Source organism: Eschrichtius robustus, chromosome 6, assembly GCF_028021215.1.
Source record: "Eschrichtius robustus isolate mEscRob2 chromosome 6, mEscRob2.pri, whole genome shotgun sequence".
NCBI classification, from domain to species: domain Eukaryota; kingdom Metazoa; phylum Chordata; class Mammalia; order Artiodactyla; family Eschrichtiidae; genus Eschrichtius; species Eschrichtius robustus.
The window spans coordinates 97,879,473-97,901,364 of NC_090829.1; the positions used below are offsets into that span (position 1 = coordinate 97,879,473).

Sequence of the window (21,892 nt, forward strand, 5' to 3'; positions counted from 1 at the left end):
CTTTTTCAGATTCTTTTCCCATATAGGTTATTACAGACGTGAGTAATCTTCTTAAATACTATACCAAAATTTGAAAGTGGTAGTTTCTTAGAGGTTGGTTGCAATGTGGAATTTAAAACCATATCAACAAACTTTTCATACTATGTTGCATTAAAATCCATTGATCCCTCTTGCACATTGAATAATCATTAACCCATGCATGATTTCATAATATGCAGTGACTACTTGAAAAATATTGGTTCACCTAATCAGATCTTCCAACTGTGAACATATTTTATTATGCAATATCCAAAGTATCACATACCAATCTCATTAGAAAAGTCCTTAAGTATCAGGAAGTTGTCAAGTTCATTGTGGTAGACACAAATTTTCCAAAATTTTAATTTTCACTGGAGAACTTGAATTTTATTTTTGGTAACAAATACTATGAGCTGTTTTCCTAGAAGTGACAGGCTTACTTTACTGATTTTGAGAAAGTATCTGCCAAATACCCAAGTCTGAAAAATGATAGTTTGTCTATTATTCATTCTTTCAAGTAAAAATAATGTTTACGGAAAGCAGAATAATGGTCCACCAAAGATGTCTGTGTCCTAATCCCTGGAACCTGTGAATATGTTACTTTGCTAGTGAAAGAGACATTGAAGACGTGATTCAGGTAAGAATTTGAAGACAGGACGACTGTCCTGGATGACCAGGCTGGGCCCAGTGTAATCACAGGGGTCCTTATAGGTGAATGAGGGAGGCAGGGAATTTGGAGATGCTTTCCTGCTGGCTTTGAAATTAGAAGAAGAAGCCATGAGCTGAAGAAAGCAGATGGATTCTGCAAGCTGGAAAAGGCCTCCCAAAAAAACAAAAAAAGGAATTTTTTTCTTAGAACTTCCAGAAGGAATTTACTGCTGACGCCTTGAGCCCAGTGAGATCTACATCAGACTACTGCCCTCCAGAAATGTAAGATAGTAAATTTGTGTTGTTCTAAGTTTGTGGCATTTTGTTATAGCAACAATAGGAAACTAATACAGTATTCCATGAAAAGAGCAGCTACCTCAGCTCACAACTCCATCTCATAATACTTTTCCTGAAGACAACAGGGTACTTCAGTATGCAGCTGAAGTGCTTTACGTGTACTTCCCTTCATTTTCTTGCAGGATATTAAGAAGACAGGTAATCAAGTGACAGGGTATAATAAAATTAATAACTTTTACTACTTCATCCTGGACATCCTTGTGGGTATCATTTTTCTCCTTCTAACTGTGAGTGGTGGAGGTTAAGAATACAATGATTAAGTTTGGTGCCACTGCCTTGATTCATGCTAAGGCACCCGTGGGTTTTACTCTCCACTGCTTTCGTACTATCTGTGCAAAAATCAAAACAGTGAGAAGGCAAGTAATGTCTTAGGATTCTTATGAAACGGGTTTTGACCTTGTGAACCCCCTGAAAATGTTTAGGAGACAGACAGGGGCCCACAGTGTGAAGACTGCTGAGGTTAATCCTCGTATTACAAGACATTCACTTTTAGCAATACTGCTCCTGCCTCTCAAGGAAGGGGAGGAAAAGCCAAAAAACCTCTCCATAGACTTCTAGAAAATTCCCACTCCTTCCCAACTGTCTTTTTATACCCACAGGAAGGGGGTGGTACTGGATTGATGGCTGAGGGTAACAGGATTGGCCGTTGAGAGGGCATTTGTGCCTCAAGGATACAGAATATCTTTTCTCTCAAATTTGAGGTCACTCAGTAGTCAGTTCTAAAGGCTCTGGATTTTGCATTGGGGCTTAAGTTACAAGTGGCAGTTCTATTTTCAAGAGAATTCCCAGTTCTGCTTTTAGTAAAAGTTAAATACTCCAAACCATGTTGTGCTTTAAAAACTGAATACAAATCAGGAAGCAATTTGGAAAAAAGTTTTATTATAACCCACTATTAGCTCTATCCAGAAGGCCAGATGTGCTCCTGCAGAAGTGAAAAAGTCAACTGGTACAAATGAAAAGTACTCTCAGGCCTTAGAGTGTCCTGAGCTCCTGTAAGAGCAATTGGGGGCCTTTGAGTTCCTGTATTTGGCCTTCTGAAGACAGCAGGTGCCAAATAAATGTCACTAACTGACTGATGGAAGGACTAGGAGAGAAATTGGAGCCACTTGATGGTGGCAAACTTTTAAGTAGGAAAAGCTGATTCATCCCACTTGGACCCTTCAGGGAAGCAGTAGGATTGTGTGCCTACAGGCTAAATTTGTGTCTGGCTCTTCTACTTTCTTGCTATGTGATTTTGGACAGTTAACTATTTTGAGCATCATTTCAATCTCCTGTGATATAAAGGTAATAAAATTACCTGATGTTTATTATGGGGGCATAATAATCTAGTGGTATACATTAAAGTATATATTGCACCATGTCGCTCAAATTTTAATTCCAATATAATCTTAACTTAGATAGCTTTCGGGGCAAGTGCAAGGGCAGCCTGACAGTGAGGAGCAGGGCAGAGGAGGGAGAGTCAGGCCCAAGAGCCCGGACACCTTCCTTATCCCTCATCTCAGTCCCCAAATTCTAAGCTGAGACTCTGCTGGTTTTGTTTTCATGACTCTGGGGGTGGTTTCAATATCTTTTCATAGTGCAGTCTGGACACCACCTGCAACAGAATCACCTGGGGTGATTGTTAAATATGTAGGTTATACCCTCCTGCAGGCAGATTCCTGGCCCTCCCCTCCAGACCCACTGCAGCAATCTCTGATGCTGGAGTTGACACGTCCCAGGAGATTCTGATACACGTTCAGTTTGAGAGCTGCTGCCTTAAGCGCTTTGTGAGTCAAGGTCCTCATCTATAGAAGAGCGTGTTTTATTAGATGTCAGGTCTCCTGCATAGCGTCAGAAGAATCAATTTCACTTATTTTTTTTCATGATTTCAGAACTGTCATACTTTTACCCTCAACCCAAGCTATCAGCTTATTTATTTTAAAGATTAAATGTATAGGTCCATGGTGGAGAATAAACAATGAATGGAAGTAATTTTTATTTTCTGTAATGATTTTTTAGAAATGGAAATATTCACTGCTTTTGCTCTGGCCAAAATATTCATCTGCTGATGAATTAATTTGAGATGCAAAGCACGAGATGTAACTAACAGAATCGGCAAACATGCCGGAAAGTCCATCTCGTGGTTAGGTCTGTTGGAAAGAGACCTCAGACATCCATGGAGCAGCACAAGTATGCTTAGGTTGGAAAGGAGGGCATAGGGGCCTGCTGACAGTAGACCAGGGACTGTCTGAATGCAGTCAAAGGAAATTGGATCCGAGCACATGCTTTGCTTCAGCCTGTGGAATCATTCTTTTCTCATTATCATCACCAGATGATAGTTAGGTCTTCCTTGGCACATGAGGCCGAGCTGGACCTTGCACTCACAGAGTGATCAATTTTCTGGAGGTAAATTCCTCTGCTGCCAGAAACAAGGGACAGTTTCCAGATGATAGCTGCTCTCTCCTCTACAAAGCCCAGTTTTCCTCGTCTGATGACCATATGTCCTGGATTTTCTTGCCAAGACTCAGTTTCATGTAATTTTATTCTTTTCAGTAAAATGAATAAACCTCTAATTAAATCTGACATAATTGATCCTCATTTATAAGACTATAAATATATATACATTACACAAATAAATTCACAGATCAGAAAAAAAAGTCTCCCTTGTCAGATCAGACTTTCCAAATTTGGTTCAGAAATCACGGTCATCTAAGAGGTCAGGTGAAAGGCAGAAATACTCAGTGATGCTAAAATGGGCAGGTAGAACTATTTAACAATGAACATATCAAATGGATACAGGCCAGTCCTGCCTGCAAAGACAGCATCAATTTGTGTATGTATAAATACATCTGCTTTTGGTTGATGTTCTTCTAAAAGTGGTTTTGTTAGCAGAGTACATTTTTTACAGCTGGGGAGCCGCTCATGGTTAAGATAATACTGGCAGATGGATTTAAGAGAAGCAGCAAGGCATGCCCAGCTACCATTGGAATCCTTTTCACGGATCTCGCTTTGCTTCCCATCTATTGCTTTCTTCTGCCAGTTTCATTTTTGTGGGCAAGACTGACCAGCTCTTGTTGGTCTGAGTTCCTTTTATGCTCTTATATCCTGGACAGCATGCCAGATACTTTTTGTTTCTTCTTCTTTAGATATGAACTGAACAGTTGATAAAAGTTGAATCATCGGTACCAAGTTTCAGCTCTAATTCAATTTTAGTTCCTATCCTTCTTGGTGCTCTTAGAAACACTGAATAATTTTCCCTTTTGGTGGATTTTTTTGGTGACTATGATCTCTGAACCCAAAATTGAAATTTGTGATCTGACAAGGGATGTATTTTTCTGATTCGTGCATTTATTTATTTGAAATGTCTTATAAATGGGGACAAACTATGTCAGATTTAGTAATCAATTTAATGAATCACTTTTTTGGTTGCTGCGTGTTGGGCAAAAAGCCCCTTCAATTCTTGGCTTTTGTAGGTCTCCGTTGAGGTGACCCTTAGCTGTTCACATGGCCCTGGGCCCTCTGCTGATGCTGGGCCACACCTGGGACAGAAATACCTGTGAGGCTGTCCATGGTCTTTTCTGCTGCAGTTTTTCCCTCACTGGCATCTGACCCCCTCCCAACCTGAGTGGGTCTACCAGGCATCAGAAAGTAAACCCCCTTTCTCTTTTTTCTTCCATCCCAATGCCAAAAGAATCCTTCTCACATCTAAGGGGCAGGGATGAGGTTCTGCCTCCAAATTTTTGCCCAAGGTATTGCGGCTACGCACCTAATCTTCTTCTCACTCTGGAATACAAAACCCAGAGAAGCTGACTCTCTACTGCTGTTTTCTGTGCTGCCAAAAAACTTTCCTTGAGGCAGCCAGCTGGCTGGATACTGGCCCAACAATGAACCATAACACATCTTAGTATTTCAGAAGTACTGCACTGAATTGCTATGCCTGTGAGCTCTTTCTTCATATCTTCAAATTCCCCTTGTGTAATTTTTCACAAGTGTCTTCCCTCCCTCTGATACATACTCTGGAAACTAAGAACAGATCTGTAGCCCTGACTGAGGATTTTCTGAGGAATCTCCTTGCAAATAGTTTATTTACTGCTGACTGATATAAAACCTTCCAGACACCATTTCCTTCATTTTGGTTCCTTTTGCAGAACTTAAATTTTTGGAAGAAAATGTAAACTTTTATGGGTTGAATCATGTCCCTTCCAATTGTATGTTGAAGTCCCAACCTCCAGTACCTCAGAATGTGACCTTATTTGAAAATAGGGCTGTTGCAAATGTAATTAGTTGAGGTCAAATGGGAAGAGTGGGCCCCTAATTCAATATGATTGGTGTCCTTATAAGAATACGGCCATGTGAAGACAAGAGACACAGCGAGGACATCATATGAAGACAGAGAATTGGAGTGATGCATCTGTAAGTCAAGGGATGCCAAAGATTGCTGGCAAACCACCAGAAGCTAGGAAGAGGCAAGGAAGGAGTTCCCCCTACAGGTTTTAGAGGGAGCATGGCCTTGCTGACATCTTGTTTTCAGCTCGTGGATTCCAGGACGGTGAGAGAAGAAAATTCTGTTGTTTCAAGATGACCGGTTGTGGTACTTTGTTATGACAGCCCTAGGAAATGAATACATAAACCACTGATTTAGAACTTGATTTTTTTGGAGTTTTTAAAAAAATCAAAGGACAACATACAACAGCAAAGTACATAAAGTAAAAGTACACAAATTTTAAATATATTGTTCAATTTTTTATATGTACATTTCAATAGTTTCTTCCATATACCTGTGCAGCTGTCATCCAGACCAATAGATAGAATATCTCCAGGACCCAAGAAGGCTCCCTTGGGCTGCTTCCCAGTCAGTCATCTTCCATGACCTCAAGAGGTCACCACTATTTTGACTTCTCTCCCTCTCTATTAGTTCTGCTTATTCTTGAACTTTACATAAACAGAATCATAAATATGCGCTCTTTTGTGTCTGGCTTCATCTGCTCAGCACAATGCCTGTTGATTTATTCATGTTGTTGTGTGTGCCTGCACTGACTTCAGATTTAAGAGTAATACAGTTCTCTATACTACTTTGGACAGAAATGAGCTCTTTCTTGCTTTTACAAGGTTTAGTTGCTTTCATGAATTGATTTAATTTTGCGATACAGTTTAATGAACTGGAAATGACTGGAGCTGTCAGCATAAGAAGGTTACGGTGACTGATTTTTTAAAAAATTTAATAGACATGTGTTTAACATCTGCCACTTGGTAGAATGAAATTAGAAATTGTAAATGAATTATGCAAGAAGAAATATGCTTGTAAACTGCATATATCACCAAAATGGCCCATGTGGAGATCTTGCTTAATTCTAGAAAAATTCAGGAGGAAAACAGAAACATTTGGTTCAGGAAGCATAGTAAATTCCCTTTGACCCAGCACTTACACTTCTAGGAATTTATCTCAAGGAAATAACTAGATGTGCAAAAAGGTTAGCTACAAGGATGTCATATTTATTATTGCTAATGGGGAGAGAAGAGAGAGCGAGAGCAAGGGAACTGGTGTGGGGAATAATCTAAATTCTTGGTAAATGAGGAGGATTGGTTAAATAAATTAAGGCACATCTGTAAGACAAAATCAATTTATTGTTTTGTTCTCATCTCTTCTCAAATTTAGTGCCTTTTCACTTACGTTCAGTGTGCAATATTTTACGGTGCTTGATTAAAAGATACACACTACTACATATAAAATAGATAAAAACAAGGACCTACCGTATAGCACAGGGAACTATACTCAATATCTTGTAATAACCTATAATGGAAAAGAATCTGAAGAAGTATGTATAACTGAATCACTTTGTTGTACACCTGAAACTAACACATTGTAAATCAACTATACTTCAATAAAAAAAATTACCTATGTGTTTTAGAAGAATATTTAATGATGTAAGCATGTTGCCTGTATATGTTTATTGGTAAAGTTGTTACTAAACAATAAGCACAGGATGATTTCATTTTTATAATAACATTATGTAAATACAGAACAAAGACTAGGAGGCTAAATAACAACATGTAAATTAATAGTAGTTACTTCTAAGTGATAGGATTATGGGTGATTTAAATTTTCTCCTTTGTGCTTTTGGTTTCCCAAACTTTTGATATTGTTTTGTTTTCGTTTTTAAATTTTTATTTACTTATTTATTTATTTATTGGCTGCACCACAGGGCATGCGGGATCTTAGTTACCCAACCAGGGATTGAACCCGTGCCCCCTGCATTGGGAGTGTGGAGTCTTAACCACTGGGCCGCCAGGGAAGTCCCTTGATATTATTTTTGAAATAAGAAAACTATTTCTTAAAAAAAAAGAAAGAATAGGAACTAACCACCTGTTTTAAGGCTGTGTACACTTTGCAGCAGATGATTTGATCTGAAAGCATGGTTTCTAATGAAGCTTTGGTTCATAAGAACATCCAACTGAGATTATTTTTAACATGGCTCACCTCTATTGTACATTGTTTCATACAAGCAAAGCATGACTTTCCTTTTTTTTGGTTATATGTTTTGGAATGTCTCCAAATAACCCTACTTTTTAATTGCAAAAAAAATGCAACATATATATTCAAGTCTAGTGTAACATATGAACCTCATGAGTGAAAACTACTTTTTATTTTAACTTGATGTGAAGAACTGGGTGGGAAGATCAACCTACATGACCCACCCCACTGCTGTGCCTGCTTCTGGAAAGAAGAGGCTGTCTCCATCTTGGAACCCGGAATGAGTATACTTAGTTTTATTGCAGGGGAGGATGGATTGAAAGGGGTAGGGAATAGGAAGAGGGGGTTTTAGGCATTTCAGCTTTGAATAGTTCAAAGCTGGTCTCTAGACTATAATTTCAGATTGGGATTGAATGTGAAGAACTGAGACTACCAGGTACTGTGGAAGCTCAGGAGTCTGGGGCAGAAGGCTGGGGGTAAGGAATATATGGACAAATGACCATGCGGGTACCTCTCGATTTGAAATCTGAGGCTGCGCCTTTGCACTCTGTCATCTCTAATGCCTCTTTTTTTGGTATCCTTTAAAAATATTTTGTACATCTCTCTTGTCTCTTAGAGATGAAAGCAGATGTCTGGTTTGGTAAGACTCTTTTTCACCATCTGGTGTTCACTACAGTCCTATGAAATTTATTGGTTTTGTTCTCATCTGCCCTCAAACTTAGTGTATTTCCACTTAAGGTCAACAATTTATTCAAGTTGCAGCAGAAGAAAAATATTCTATCTTCAGTCTTTCTCTTGTGTCCATTAAAAACTCAGGTTTGCTACAAGCCTATCTATGGAAAATTTATTTATGAATAAATAAATTTATTTATTCTTCCCATTTAATTTCTTCATCAAACACTGCTGTTCTTCATATCAGGACTAAGAAAGCAGAAATCCTTTTTGCTCCCCATTCCCGGTCTATTTTGTTTGTTTTCTGCTGTTGTAAACTTTCCTCCTCCCAGTGGACATGCGGTTTCTCATCCATTTCCTTCAGAGTCAGAGGTGGGGCCTATGTATTGAGACTGGACCACAAGACATGGGCAGAAGGCTCTATTATAATGAGCTGCCAGAAGACAAACACACATGTATTTAGATGTGCTTTCACCCACCAGAATTCTCAAGAACCACGATGTGGTCACCACCTTGTCTGTGTGTGACCGGGAGTCCAAGGATGGCTGACCCTGCTGTTTGATGACTGCAGGTCTCTTTTCTGTTGGTATCAGTTTCATTGGCTGGACTGAAAATTACTAGTGAGTTGGGGACTCAGTCTTAGGGGTCCTTCCTCTGCAATCCTGCTCTTACAAAGTGCTTGTGGCAAAGAACCCTCTATATGCTATTGTAAGACATTCTCCGTGGGTTTTAGTTACTTAGAATTCAGACAAGGAAATTTGCTTGACCTGCTGTAATCTTTATTTCTGTGAGTTGCATTTTTTTTTTATGTTTTTACCATTGATGTCTGCTTTTGTAATCTTATCTCTTCTTTTTCCAATTGATTTTCCAGTGAATGTGACCAAGTTTTTGATCATTTTCATGGTCTATGGTTGCCAGATTTAGCAAATAAAAATATAGTACATCCAGTTAAATTAGAATTCCAGATAAACAACAAATAACTTTTAGTATATACCATGCAATATTTGAGATATTTGTACTAAAAATTATTTTTTATTTTTTGAATATATATATGTATATATATACATATATATGTGTGTATATATATATATATATATATATGTATATATATATATATATATATATAATCTGAAATTCAAATTTACCTGGGCATTCTGTAGTTTATCTGGCAACTCTATTTCCATCTGACTTCAGAGCCTGTCCCTACTTAATTAACACCTCAAAAAAAACCACTCAGAAGAACAAGCCCAATCAGCTGTTTTTTCCCCTTTCTGATTACAAGTTATTGGTGCAGAAAGGTAAAACTTCTGATGGAAGTGAGTCTTCTGGGATTATCTTTGGAATTCTCAATGTTCTACCTAACCTCTGAGACTTTGTATATGATGCTCTTTATGTCTGGAGTTGCCCCTTCCTTGCCCCACCTCCCAGTACTCTCTCTCTGCGCCCTGGCTCTTGCTCTGCCTTGCCTGCCCAGCTCCTGCTCCTTCTTTTAGTTTCCGTTCTGAGGCCGTTTCTTTCCTCTGAGAACCACTCCTTGACTACACACATATGGGAGGAAGCGCCTGTCCTTTGCGTGCTCACAGCATCCTCAACTTCCCCACCAGAGAACCTGCTTATGGCACTTGGTCTATGAGGAGAAGACTGTACCTGTCCAGCCCATCGTTGTATCCTCAACAGTGCCTAACTGTTGAGTGAATGAATGACTGAATACATCTGGAGGACTAGGGGTAGGGAGGGGTGAATAGGTAAACTGAAGAGTCTCCAATAATAAATTTCATAGGAGAAAATGAAGACAAAAATGCTTGATTCTGGGAGAATGGTGCAAAGCCAGAGAGGAGGGATGATCTTAAACAGAGCAAATGCCTTTCATCCATATAGTTCTCCAGCTCAGAGTCATGGAGTCACACTTAAGTCCTAAGATAAGGTGACTCCAAGAAAGAGTCAAAAGAGAAACCTCCACGGGTATAGACTCTGTCAGGCAGCATTGGCTGTGTAATAGCAGCCACTCCAGGCATAAAGGTGGTGATGGTGTAGCTCACAACTCTGGAGTCCTCCAAAACAGACACTTTCTCTTTATTTATTTATTTAGTTAATTTATTTTTTATTGGGGTATAGTTGTTTTACAATGTTGTGTTAGTTTCTACTGCGCAGCGAAGTGGAGTTCCCTGTGCTATACAGCAGGTTCTCATTAGTTATCTATTTCATACGTATTATTGTATATATGTCAATCCCAGTCTCCCAATTCATCCCATCCCCGCTTTCCCCCCTTCGTGTCCATACGTTTGTTCTCTACGTCTGAGACACTTTCACTTTAGTGAGCTTGAGCAGGACAGAGGAAAAGGGCAGACATCCATAACAAATACAAGCCTTAGTTCCTGTAGCCCCTTAAGACTCCCAGAATTCTTTGAGAGTTATTTTGAGGGAACCAGAGTTTTGGCAGAGTTGATGGAGAACAAAATCAACAACTCCTGTTTATAACGTATGTGACCCTCTTTTTACCCCCGGTTGGTGTGGCCTGGGAGATATCGACTGTGTTCATATTTGCTAGCTTCTTTGTTTAGAAACTCATAAATAAAGATGATGGCTAATTCTTCCACATTCACTCTGCAGGGTCATTTATAGTTTCTCTCTGCAATTAAATTGCAGGCTCTGAAAGGAGTGGAGAATTAATGAGGCAGATGAAAATCTGATAAATTGGCCTTGTCCTCCCTTGGAGCAGGGTTATGACTATATGTCACATAAGGGTGTTATTTACTAGTATTTTTAGGAGAAGTGACTTGCTTCTTATAATAGAAGACCTTTCAGATAATTATCTATGCTTGCTTCTTATTAAAATAGCCTATAGTTGCACAAAATAGGAAAATTATGACCCCTTTTCCTGCTGTGAATTTAGGTAAAAATGAGTGAATAGAGGACAAGATTGCATGATCAACACATTCTAATGTCACTTGGAATGGTGTATTTTCTCTCTTTATTATAATAATGCAATGCCAACAGTTACATCTTCCTACTGAGGCAGTAAATGGAAGGAGAAAATGTTGTTTACAACAAAATTCTTTATATTTGCTTTTGGCTATAATTGAAAGGGAAATAGTTGTAATAGGTGGGCAGAGAGGGTTAAAATCCCTATGGTGAGAGGAATTAGTCAGTATCTCACTTTCCTCCCAAATCTATTTGCAAATATGAATTTACATAGAGATTGTGGGCCTTTTGGAAAAAGAGGCTGGAACACTGACCCCCTCCCCACCTCCCCAGGTTCTCTTGACCTGGGCCATACATCATAGCCTCCTGGTGACTAATCCACTGATCCTAGACCATTCCCAGCCAATCAAACCAGAATCTCTAGGATGGGCAGGCATCACCTTTTAAATAAAAATTTCCAGGTGATTCTAACATGCACCCAGGTTGAGAACCACTATTCTAGAATGTACAAAATTATTTGTAGACCTGGAGTGTTGACAATAGAGATCAGACTTCAGGAAAGACTGTAGGTCCCTGAGAGACAATTCACTGTGAAGGCCTGGAGACCCAGCAAGGTGGTGGCTGGTGACATTCGTGCCTGTCAGCCATCTAGCCAGCTCTGTGCGTGTGTGTGCTATACCCACAGACAGAGCAAGAGGACCCTGCATATCATAAACATTGACACACCATGAGGCCAAAGCTTTTTTCCCAGTGTCTTAGAAGAGTTTTTTTTTTTTTTTTTTGATACTTGGTAACCTATTGAATGAATAGAAATTATGGAAAAGGAAATAATGAGCCAAATCAAGCCCTTCAAATGCATACATGCTTGCGTGTGTGTGTGTGTGTGTGTGTGTGACACAGAGAGAGAGAGAGAGAGTGAGAGTGAGAGAAGGAGAGGGAGGGAAAGAGGGAGAAATTGTGAGAGTCTTTTGAGACTCAGTTTTTCTGGGAATTCATGCTGACCATGTATAAAATAGAAGAGAGGGAAAACTCTCACTGTGGCAGTTCTGTAGCTCCGGTGGCTGTGACCCTTGGTGGGGAGGATAGCAGAAAAGGGTTAATGAATTGTGGAGTCCTCTCCATGGGACTCATGGTGGCTGGGTGTGAAATCTTTGCTCAGCTAGTCTTGGTGGTAGGTTAAAGAGTTGTTTCATCAGGATCTAGTGGCCATTCCCCTTTGGATTCTGGGATAATTTAGGGGAGGCAATGACTTCTTGGCTTGGAGAATCCCTAAGATTTTTTTGATCACGTGGATTCCACTATTCCATGGGAGGCAGACAATGTCCTGGCCCAAGTCTGACTCAGAGAGGGGAACTTCCATGAAGACTTTGTCTTGATAATGTAACTTCCCAGTTCCACCCCCTTAGTCCCATCATAACTCATATTGTATTAACAAGAGAGGCCAGAGGAGGAAGTGTCTTGTGTGTACCTTGTCCTAACAGCATCTTTGACAGTTGGTCCATAACTGCATTCAAGGTTCTTCCCTGCAGCCAGTTAGCTTTCCTACATTTTGCAAGGAGGTGGGTCATGGGTTCTTACCTGAGACTCCTGAAAATAGGTACGTAAGAAGATATGATGATAACAGAGTTTATCTAAAGCCATTGGCTGGGAACAAAGAAGGAAGAAAAGAAAGATAATTTGCAAATATCCATTCAAAGCCATTCCACTCTGAGAAAATGTTTCCTTCATGCTTGCATCACAAAGGAAGATTGGAAGATTTTTCTTGAGGTCTGTTTCATTCATTTTATTTTACTATTAGTCTTCTCTTTGATTAATATCAAGCTCAGCAACCTCAGACCTCTGCAACCTAAATGCATCAAAGATCTTCGATATCACTATTACTATAATGCTGTAGGAATTATAGCTTTGCTGTGGTAACCTTTCATAGATCCCCTTTTTATTTCACAAAACGATGACAAAGTGACAGTAATAGCTTTTTGGGTGGAATTTTAGCCCTGAGCAGCACAACAGGGGAATGACCTGGGCTCTCATTCATTCCATTCTAACTGGGTTATAGCAGTTCAGCCTGTGAGATGTAGAATCTGGGGAGGAGTCTGCAGCAAGGTCACTGAGATTTGGTTTTTAATATCGGTGGTGCTACAGCTGTGAGGCCCATTACCTTGGTTTATCTGATGCTATGCAGTAATTAAATATGTCTTCGTGCTTGCTAAGTTTAAGGTTACATAAGTGCAGCATAAGAATCTGCATTCATGGAACTTTCAATTTGTTTAGGGAAACAAGACATAGAACCTTAAGTAGTACGAGAAGAGTGTATATAAATATATATTGCGATGAACAGTTAAGAGCATAAGTGGGTAGGAAGAGCTGGAGAAAATTGCTTGGAATAAGTAGGACTGAGAGAGGTCCCGAAGGCTAGGCAGGATAAGTGGAAAGGTGAAAGGTATGACATTTGGGGTGACGGACTAGTTAAGCAAAGGTGTGGAGGTGGGAAACAGGTTGATGTATTTCATGAACAATGAGGAGACTATTAGCTAGAGTATTCTTCTCTAGGGCTGCTGTAACAAAGTACTACAAACTTGGTGGTTTAAAACTCTAGAAATGTATTCTCTTACAGAGGCTAGAAGTTTAAAATCAAGGTGTTACACAGCCTCACAAGAGCTGAGGCTTAGCATGCAGCTTCACATGGAGCCCTTAATATTTAGATTCATTTAATGTTTCAGCATTTTTCCTGGGAATAACTAGAAATAACAAAATTTTTTGAGAACTAGTGTTTTCTTGGAAGTACCACCAAAACCTAAGTGCATCTTTCTCAAAATTAAATGTCATATTATTGCAACAATGGAGCAATACAAAGGATACTTTTTTTAAAAATTAATTAATTTATTTGTTTTTTGGCTGTGTTGGGTCCTCGTTTCTGTGCGAGGGCTTTCTCTAGTCACGGCAAGCGGGGGCCGCTCTTCATCACGGTGCGCGGGCCTCTCACTATCGCGGCCTCTCGTTGCGGAGCACAGGCTCCAGACGCGCAGGCTCAGTAGTTGTGGCACACGGGCTTAGTTGCTCCGCGGCATGTGGGATCTTCCCAGACCAGGGCTGGAACCCGTGTCCCCTGCATTGGCAGGCAGATTCTCAACCACTGCGCCACCAGGGAAGCCCAAGGATACTTTTTATTATGAAAAATATTTGTCCATAAATTGTGCCATCTTGGTGTTTAATATCATCATTAAAGAGCAGAGAGGTTTTGCACAAAAAAGGAAACCATCAACAAAATGAAAAGGCAACTTACCAAATGAGAGAAGATATTTGAAAATCATATACCTGATAAGGGGTTAGTATCCAAAACATATAAAGAACTCATACAACTCAATAGCAAAAAAACAATCTGATCAAAAAATGGGCAGAGGATGTGAATGAATGCACATTTTTCCAAAGAAGACATACAAAGGGACAACAGGTACATGAAAAAGTGCTTGACATCACTCATCATCAGGGAAATGCAAATCAAAACCACAATGAGATATCACCTCACACCTGTCAGAATGGCTATTATCAAAAAGACAACAAATAACAAGTATTGGTGAGAACATGAATAAAAGGGAATCCTTGTGCACTGTTGGTAGGAATGTAAATTGGAGCAGCCAATATGGAAAATAATATGGAGGTTCCTCAAAAAATTAAAAATGGAACTACATATGATCCAGCAATTTCACTTCTGGGTATTTATCTGATGAAAACGAAACACTAGCTTGAAAAGATATATGTGCACCCTTATGTTCATTGTAGCATTATTTATAATAGCCAAGACATGGAAACAACTGTGTCCATCAATGGATGAATGGATAAAGAAAATGTGATTTATATATTATTCAGCCATAAATAGGAATGAAATCTTGCCATTTGTGACAACACAAATGAACCTTAAGGGCATTATGCTAAGTGAAATAAGTCAGACAGAGGAAAGCAAATACCATATAATTTCACTTCTATGTAGAATCTAAAAAAAATCTATAACTGAACTCATAGATACAGAGAATGGATTGGTGGGTGGAAGAAGCAAGGTGGTGGAGGGTGGGCGAAATGAATGAAGATGGTCAAAAGGCACAAACTTCCAGTTATAAAATAAGTCCTGGCAATGTATAGCATGGTGACTATAGTTAATAATACTATACTGTACATTTGAAAATTGCTGAGAGTAGATTTTAAGTTCTCATCACAAGAAAACAACTTTTTGTAACTATGTGTGGTGATAGATATTAATTAGACATTGTGGTGATCATTTAGCAATATATACAAATACTGAATCATTATGTGTACACCTGAAACTAATATAATGTTATATGTCTGTTATAACTCGAAAAAAGAAGGAAATGAATAGCTAAAAGTACACTGGAGAAGTATTTTAGCAGGAGCGACTACAGTAGTGGTTCATGGTTACTTCTGCCCATTTCCTTTCTTGAGGTAAGGAGAATTTATAAGCTGTTAACTTTGTATGCTCTGCATAAACTGTTAAAATTTTCAGGTGTGAATTTAGCTTATTTTTTTACCTACCAAAGATTCCAAAGAGAGTGGAGAGATTAACCAGAAAAGTTTATTTCAAAAGCAACTTTTATTAAAATGTCGTTAGCAGTAGTTCAGTATATAAAGTTAATAACTTCTTTAATAAAGCTATTCATCATTTATAGATCCCCCCCATATTTACCTGAGTAAACAACTCTGTTTTCCCTTCAGTTTCACTTAGTGTTAGGGGCAAGCATAGATTTTTTTCTTCTGGCTTATGTTTATAAAATAACTCCTTTCAATCTGCTTTATGTGCATTTACACATATGAAAAGAAGTAAAAATATATTACAGAGCCTTTATTCTTATATATTAACTATGTGAAATTTAATTTTCTACCCATCAAAATATTTTCCCCTTTAATTAATTATCAATTAAACTCTCTTGTTCTTCTTGTACTATACACCTGAATTACCTTCCTACCTGCTATAAAATTCTATGAAACTTTTCATTAGGTGTTAGGAAAACATTATTCTGGATCCAGACCTCCAAAAACTTTTTAAAAAAGCAATTTATCATCAAAATTTAAAAAAAAAACACTTTTGTGCTTCAAAGGACACTATCAAGAAGATAAAAAGACAATCCAAAAAGGGAAAAAATATTTGCAAATCATATCTCTGATAAGGGACTTGTATCTAAAATATAAAGAGCTCTTATACTCAATATAAAAAGGCAAATAATCCAATTAAAAATGGATGACAAGTTCAAATAGACATTTCTCTGAAGAAGATATACAAATGACCAATAAGCACAAGAAAAGGTGATCAACATCATTAGACATTAGGGAAATACAAATCAAAAATCACAAGATACCGCTTCCCACCCACTAGGATGGATGGTTATAATAAAAAAGACAGACAGTAAGTGTTGGTGAGGATTTGGAGAAATTGCACCCTTGTATATTGCTTATGGGATTGTAAAATGGTGCAGCCATTTGGGAAATCGGATTGGCAGTTCCTTGAGTGGTTAAACATGGAGCTGCCATATGAACTAGCAATTCCTCTCCTAGGTATATACTCAAGAGAACTGAAACATGTGGCCACAAAAAACTTGTACACAAATGTTCATAACAGCATTATTCATAATAGTCAAAAAGTGGAAATAACCCAAATGCTTGTCAACTAATGAATGAATCAATGAAATGTAGTATTGTTTGTACAATGGTATATTATTGGGTCATGTTATGGACTGAATGTTTCTGTCTCCCCTACTCCCCCCACCGCAACTCAAATATTGAAGCCATTACCCCCAATGTGATGATGTGAAGAGAGGAGGTCTTTGGAAGGTAATTAGGTTTACATGGGCTCATGAGAGTGGAGCCCACATAATAGGATTGGTATCCTTATGAGGAAAGGAAAAGACATTAAAGCATCTTCTCTCTGCCATGTGAGGATCCAGTGAGAAGTTGGCCATCTGCAAGTCAGCAAGAGGGCCCTCACCAAGAACCAAATCTCCAATCTGCTAGCCCCTTTTTCGTGGACTTCACAGGCTTCAGAACGATGAGAAATAAATGTTGTTTAAGTCACCCAGTCTATGGTATTTTGTTATAGCTGCCTGAAATGACTAAGGTCATGAAAAGGGATGAAGTTCTGATACATGCTACACGTGGATAAACCTTGTTAAGTGAGAGAAGCCAGACACAAAGCCCACCAAAAAAATAAAATAAAGTAAAAAAGAGAGAGAAAAGAAAAAAAGAACAAAGAGGGAACAAAGAGGGAACAAAGAGGTGCATTAGAACCACCCCAAAATCAGCTGATAGAGATTTAATTGGCATTGCCAGTGATTTCTGTCGTAGGAGAGGAGTTAGAAGAGCAGTCAAAGTAGACAACTGTTTGCACCTGCAACACCACTTTGTGTCTGCCTCTCACAGGTTGGGTCAGTGGCATGTGCTTAGACATGTGAACCAGGAAGAAATTTCAATAAACAGAGGCTGAAACTGGTGTGGTAATACCTGAATGTTGTGAACATTGCTTTGTTTTTTAGAAAAAAAAGATCCAACAGGCTGTTTTATTTTGAAAAGAAAAAAAATTTTTTTTTTTTATCAAGAAAAAGAGTCCAAGGAATTAAACTTAATCCAATAGACAGTTGGCCCTTGAACAATGTGGGGTTAGGGGCGTGGACCCTCCACTCAGTGAAAAATGCGTGTACAAGTTATAGTCAGTCCTTCATAGTTCCTCCGTATATGTGGTTCCTCCATATACGTGGTTGCACATCTATGGATTAAATCAACCACAGATTGTGTAGAACTGTAGTATTTACTATTGAAAAAAAATCCACATATAAGTGGACCTGCGCAGTTCAAACCCTTGTTGTTCAAGGGTCAACTGTACTAGCTTCTTAGTTCTAAAACACTTGCAACAAAAACCAATTTTCTTTTAGTGTGGAGGGTAGCATTTCCTAATTACTGGAATTCCTTGACCCATGAATGAGTAAGGGCAAGTGTCATGAGGCCTCTTAAAGTTAAAAAAAAATTTTTAAGTCTTTTATTGTGGTAACATATAGCATGAAATTTACCATTTTAGCCATTTTTAAGTGTACAGATCAGTGGCATTAAATACATTCACATTGTTGTGTATGAAGCTACTTTTTGAAATGTACTTTTTACTTGGTCATTTTTTTCTTTCAAAATATAAGAGTGACACTCAAAGTCTCTGCACATCCAGTTAAGTGAGGTCAGTATCCTTGTAGAGAGAACTCTGACACCAATAAGATAATGCTGAATTACTTCATTTACTACTTGTTAGGTAGGTAAATTCTAGATTAGCAAATTCTGGATGAAAAAAGATTTCAGGTTCCAAAGATCTGTCGTAACCAACGTCAATGGAAAATTCTTTCTTTGAGATTGCCTTGATTCTAGTATACTGTTTTATCTACTTGGCCCCTCTGTGTCATACTTGTTAAATTCTTTTAGTAAATCTGGGCAGACATAACTGTAGCACTACTTTACTTCCATAGCTGTTTCCAGGGATTGCCCTAGAGGAATTCCTACTTCTTGGCCTCTCAGTAGTTGCTGAATGAAATACAGTACAGCTCACCTTGTGACTGGAATGTGCTTACCTCAGCTGCCAATCACATGTCCTGTAACCACAGAAAGGACAGGAGTGACAGCACCTTAATACCAGTCACTATCAGTTTTCCTACATGTCTTGTTGCTCAGGATGCTGTTAATGCAAGCACAGCCCGCATGGCTATGTACAAGCCTGGAATATTGAAGTACTCAAACCATATTTCAGTAGTATATTCTATTTTCAGGAGCATTTAGTGGAGATTTAATCAAAAGAAAGTAATGACATTCAGGTTGTGCTTTAAGTATTGAGAGAACATTTGCTCTATAAACCTTTCCATTAGGTGACAGCCTTAAACTATACCATGGTGGACCGGCCACTTCATGGTACCTGTGGCTTTTTCTATTACTTCATTCTTTTTCACCTCTAATTTTGTTTATTTGGCCTCTCTTTTTTTCTTAGTGAGTCTGGCTGAAGGTTTATCAATTTTGTTTATATTTTCAAAAAAACCAGCTCTTAGGTTCATTGATCTTTTCTATTGTGTTTTTTTTTTTTTTTTTTGGTCTCTATTTATTTCTGCTCTGATCTTTATTATTTCCTTCCTTCTGTAAACTTTGGGCTTTTTCTAAGTCTATTAGATGGAAAGTTAGGTTGTTTATTTGAGATTTATCCTGTTTCTTGTGGTAGGCCTGTATCACTATAAACTTTCCTCCTAGAACTGCTTTTGCTGTGTCCTATAGATTTTAGAACTTTGCATTTCTATTTTCATTCATCTCAAGGTATTTTTTGATTTCGTCTTTCATTTCTTTGTCAATTCACTCTTTTCTTAGTAAGATGTTAGTCTCTACATGTCTGTGTTTTTTCCATTTTTCTTCCTGTAATTGATTTCTAGTTTCATACTGTTGTGGTTGGAAAAGTTGTTTAATGTAAATAATTTAAATTTTCTAAATTTATTGAGACTTGTTTTGTGGCCTAACATGTTATTTATCCTGGAGAAAATTCCATGTGCACTTGAAAGGAATGTGTATTCTGCTGGGGTTTTTTGTTTGTTTATTTGATAGAATGTTCTACAGATATCTATTAAGACCATCTGGTGTAATGTGTCATTTAAGGCCACTGTTTCCTTATTAATATTCTGTTTGGTTGATCTGTCCACTGATGTAAGTGGTATATTCAAGTATCCTACTATTATTGTATTACTGTCAATTTCTCCCTTTATGTCTGTTAATATTTGCTTTATATATTTAGTTGCTCCTATATTAAATGCACATATATTTATGAATGCTATATCATCTTCTTGGATTGACCCCTTTATCATTATATTATGGTCATCTTTGTCTTTTGTTACAGACTTTATTTTAAAATCCGTTTTTTCTGATATGAGTATTGCTATCCCAGCTTTCTTTTCATTTTCATTTGCATGGGTTATTTTTTTCTATTCCTTTACTTTCAGTCTTCTGTTCTTCCTTGATGAGTTAGTGTCTTAATTCCTTCTTCTTCCCAGTAAAAGCCAATTCTCATAGCCTTCATTCATACTAAGTGTAAATAATGTCAAATACATTATGGTATTATTCTTCCAAGGGTATTTACATTTTCTAAATTGAAGGTATAATGGCTTAGTATGGCATTTGAATAATTATTTTCACAATGAGAAAAGATTTCTTTTTCAAAAATAGATTGTTTTGTTTTGAAATTCTTATTGACATTTAAAAATTTGAGAAATATTATGCAGTGGTTTGACATACATTAGAACTCTGGAGAGAGAATAAAACTGTTAGCAGAAAAGAGAAGCTATCTATGGGCTTACACAGGATAGTATCTCACTTTCTTCTTTCCTCTTCTTTTTTGAAGAAGTGGCAAAGAATGCTTGCTTCCCTTTTCACCTTGGCTCTGAAGGACATGTTTTATGTGTTGGCAAGTCTTACCCTTGCACATAATGAATTATACTAATAGTAACCAGAATCTCATAGCATTATTAGTGTTTGATTTGATTCTGGGGAGAATTAACCAGGTACCACTCCACAATCAAACAGCAAGCAATGGCATTTAAAGTAGTTGCCTGTCTGTAGGCAAGGTTGGCCATAAATTCCAAATATTTCATAGACCACCCACCCAGATAACTCTGGTGGGACACACACATACACAGGGAACCACCACTAAGAGACAAGCACTCAGGATTAGGCAGGTCATGGTCACCAGCCACTGGCAGGCTTTGGCAAAAGCATCAGTTGTCATTTTCTACTATGGGGGTTTGCTTTGTGTCCAGAGCCCATATCAAACACATTGCTGCAACTAAGCAGATTGTCAACCACAGTAAGTTTCATGGATACGTTTTCCTGCACTTCTCTGATGCATATAAATAAAGTGAAAATCCTGCTTTTCTTTCTTCAGAAACTGAAATGTAAAGATTATAAGGGACAGGTATGATCACAACATAGCAGTTCTTGAAAACATATTCTATAGCTTAAACCATATCGTTTTCTTCCCATGAGTGAATTGTCTAGCAGTATAAGTTTCTGAAAAGCCTGTATAATCAGAATTCCAGAAATACCTGAACCCAGGTGAATCCTACTACAAAGCATGTTGGGACTACATATCATAGTCCCCTTGACAGGGGCACATATATAATTGATGTTGAAGTTTGGTCTTAGGTTGTTTGTCTTCTTATTTATTTCCCCTGTTATTTCTTGGTGAGAGGGAGGATCTTAACTCTTTCTTCTTCCCAGTTAAAGCCAATTCTCCTTCTGTTATTTTTAGTTTGAAGTTGTGATATTCACTCCCTATCTTCCTTTCAAATGGGAAAATTGGTGAAAATACTTTGTAAACTATGATGTGCCATTCATTTTTTAAACTATCATGATTTATAAGGTTTTTAAAATTGCATTTGGCACTATTTACAGAAAGGATTTTTTTAGTGGTTATGGATTATGTTTCTGGTAGTATCTCACCCAGAAGATGTCTCTTGTCCAGGGCATATGTCTATAAGAAGCAAATTATTCCTTCTGCTTGCATTGCTACATGCTTTGAAGAAAGGGCTCTATAGCTACCAGCAGAAGCCAGAGCTAAATCTGTGATTCAAATAATGCCAAGAGCACTTCTGCTTAGATAATTATATGAAGCCAGATGGGATTAATTAGGAACACTATATAGTCACAACCGAGGCACCAGCTTTGGTTCCATTCCTGTGGCTCCCTGGTGCCACTATTAATCTCAGAATTTTAGGTAGTGATGGTAGAGTCCAGACTCACCACCACCATCAGGGAACT

General features: G+C 38.1%; 1 pseudogene; it reads right to left on the reverse strand.

Annotated features, from left to right (window-relative positions):
- Positions 1-18,181: 18,181 nt before the first annotated feature.
- LOC137765933 (actin-related protein 3 pseudogene) lies at positions 18,182-19,002 on the reverse strand (annotated as a pseudogene).
- Positions 19,003-21,892: the final 2,890 nt, after the last annotated feature.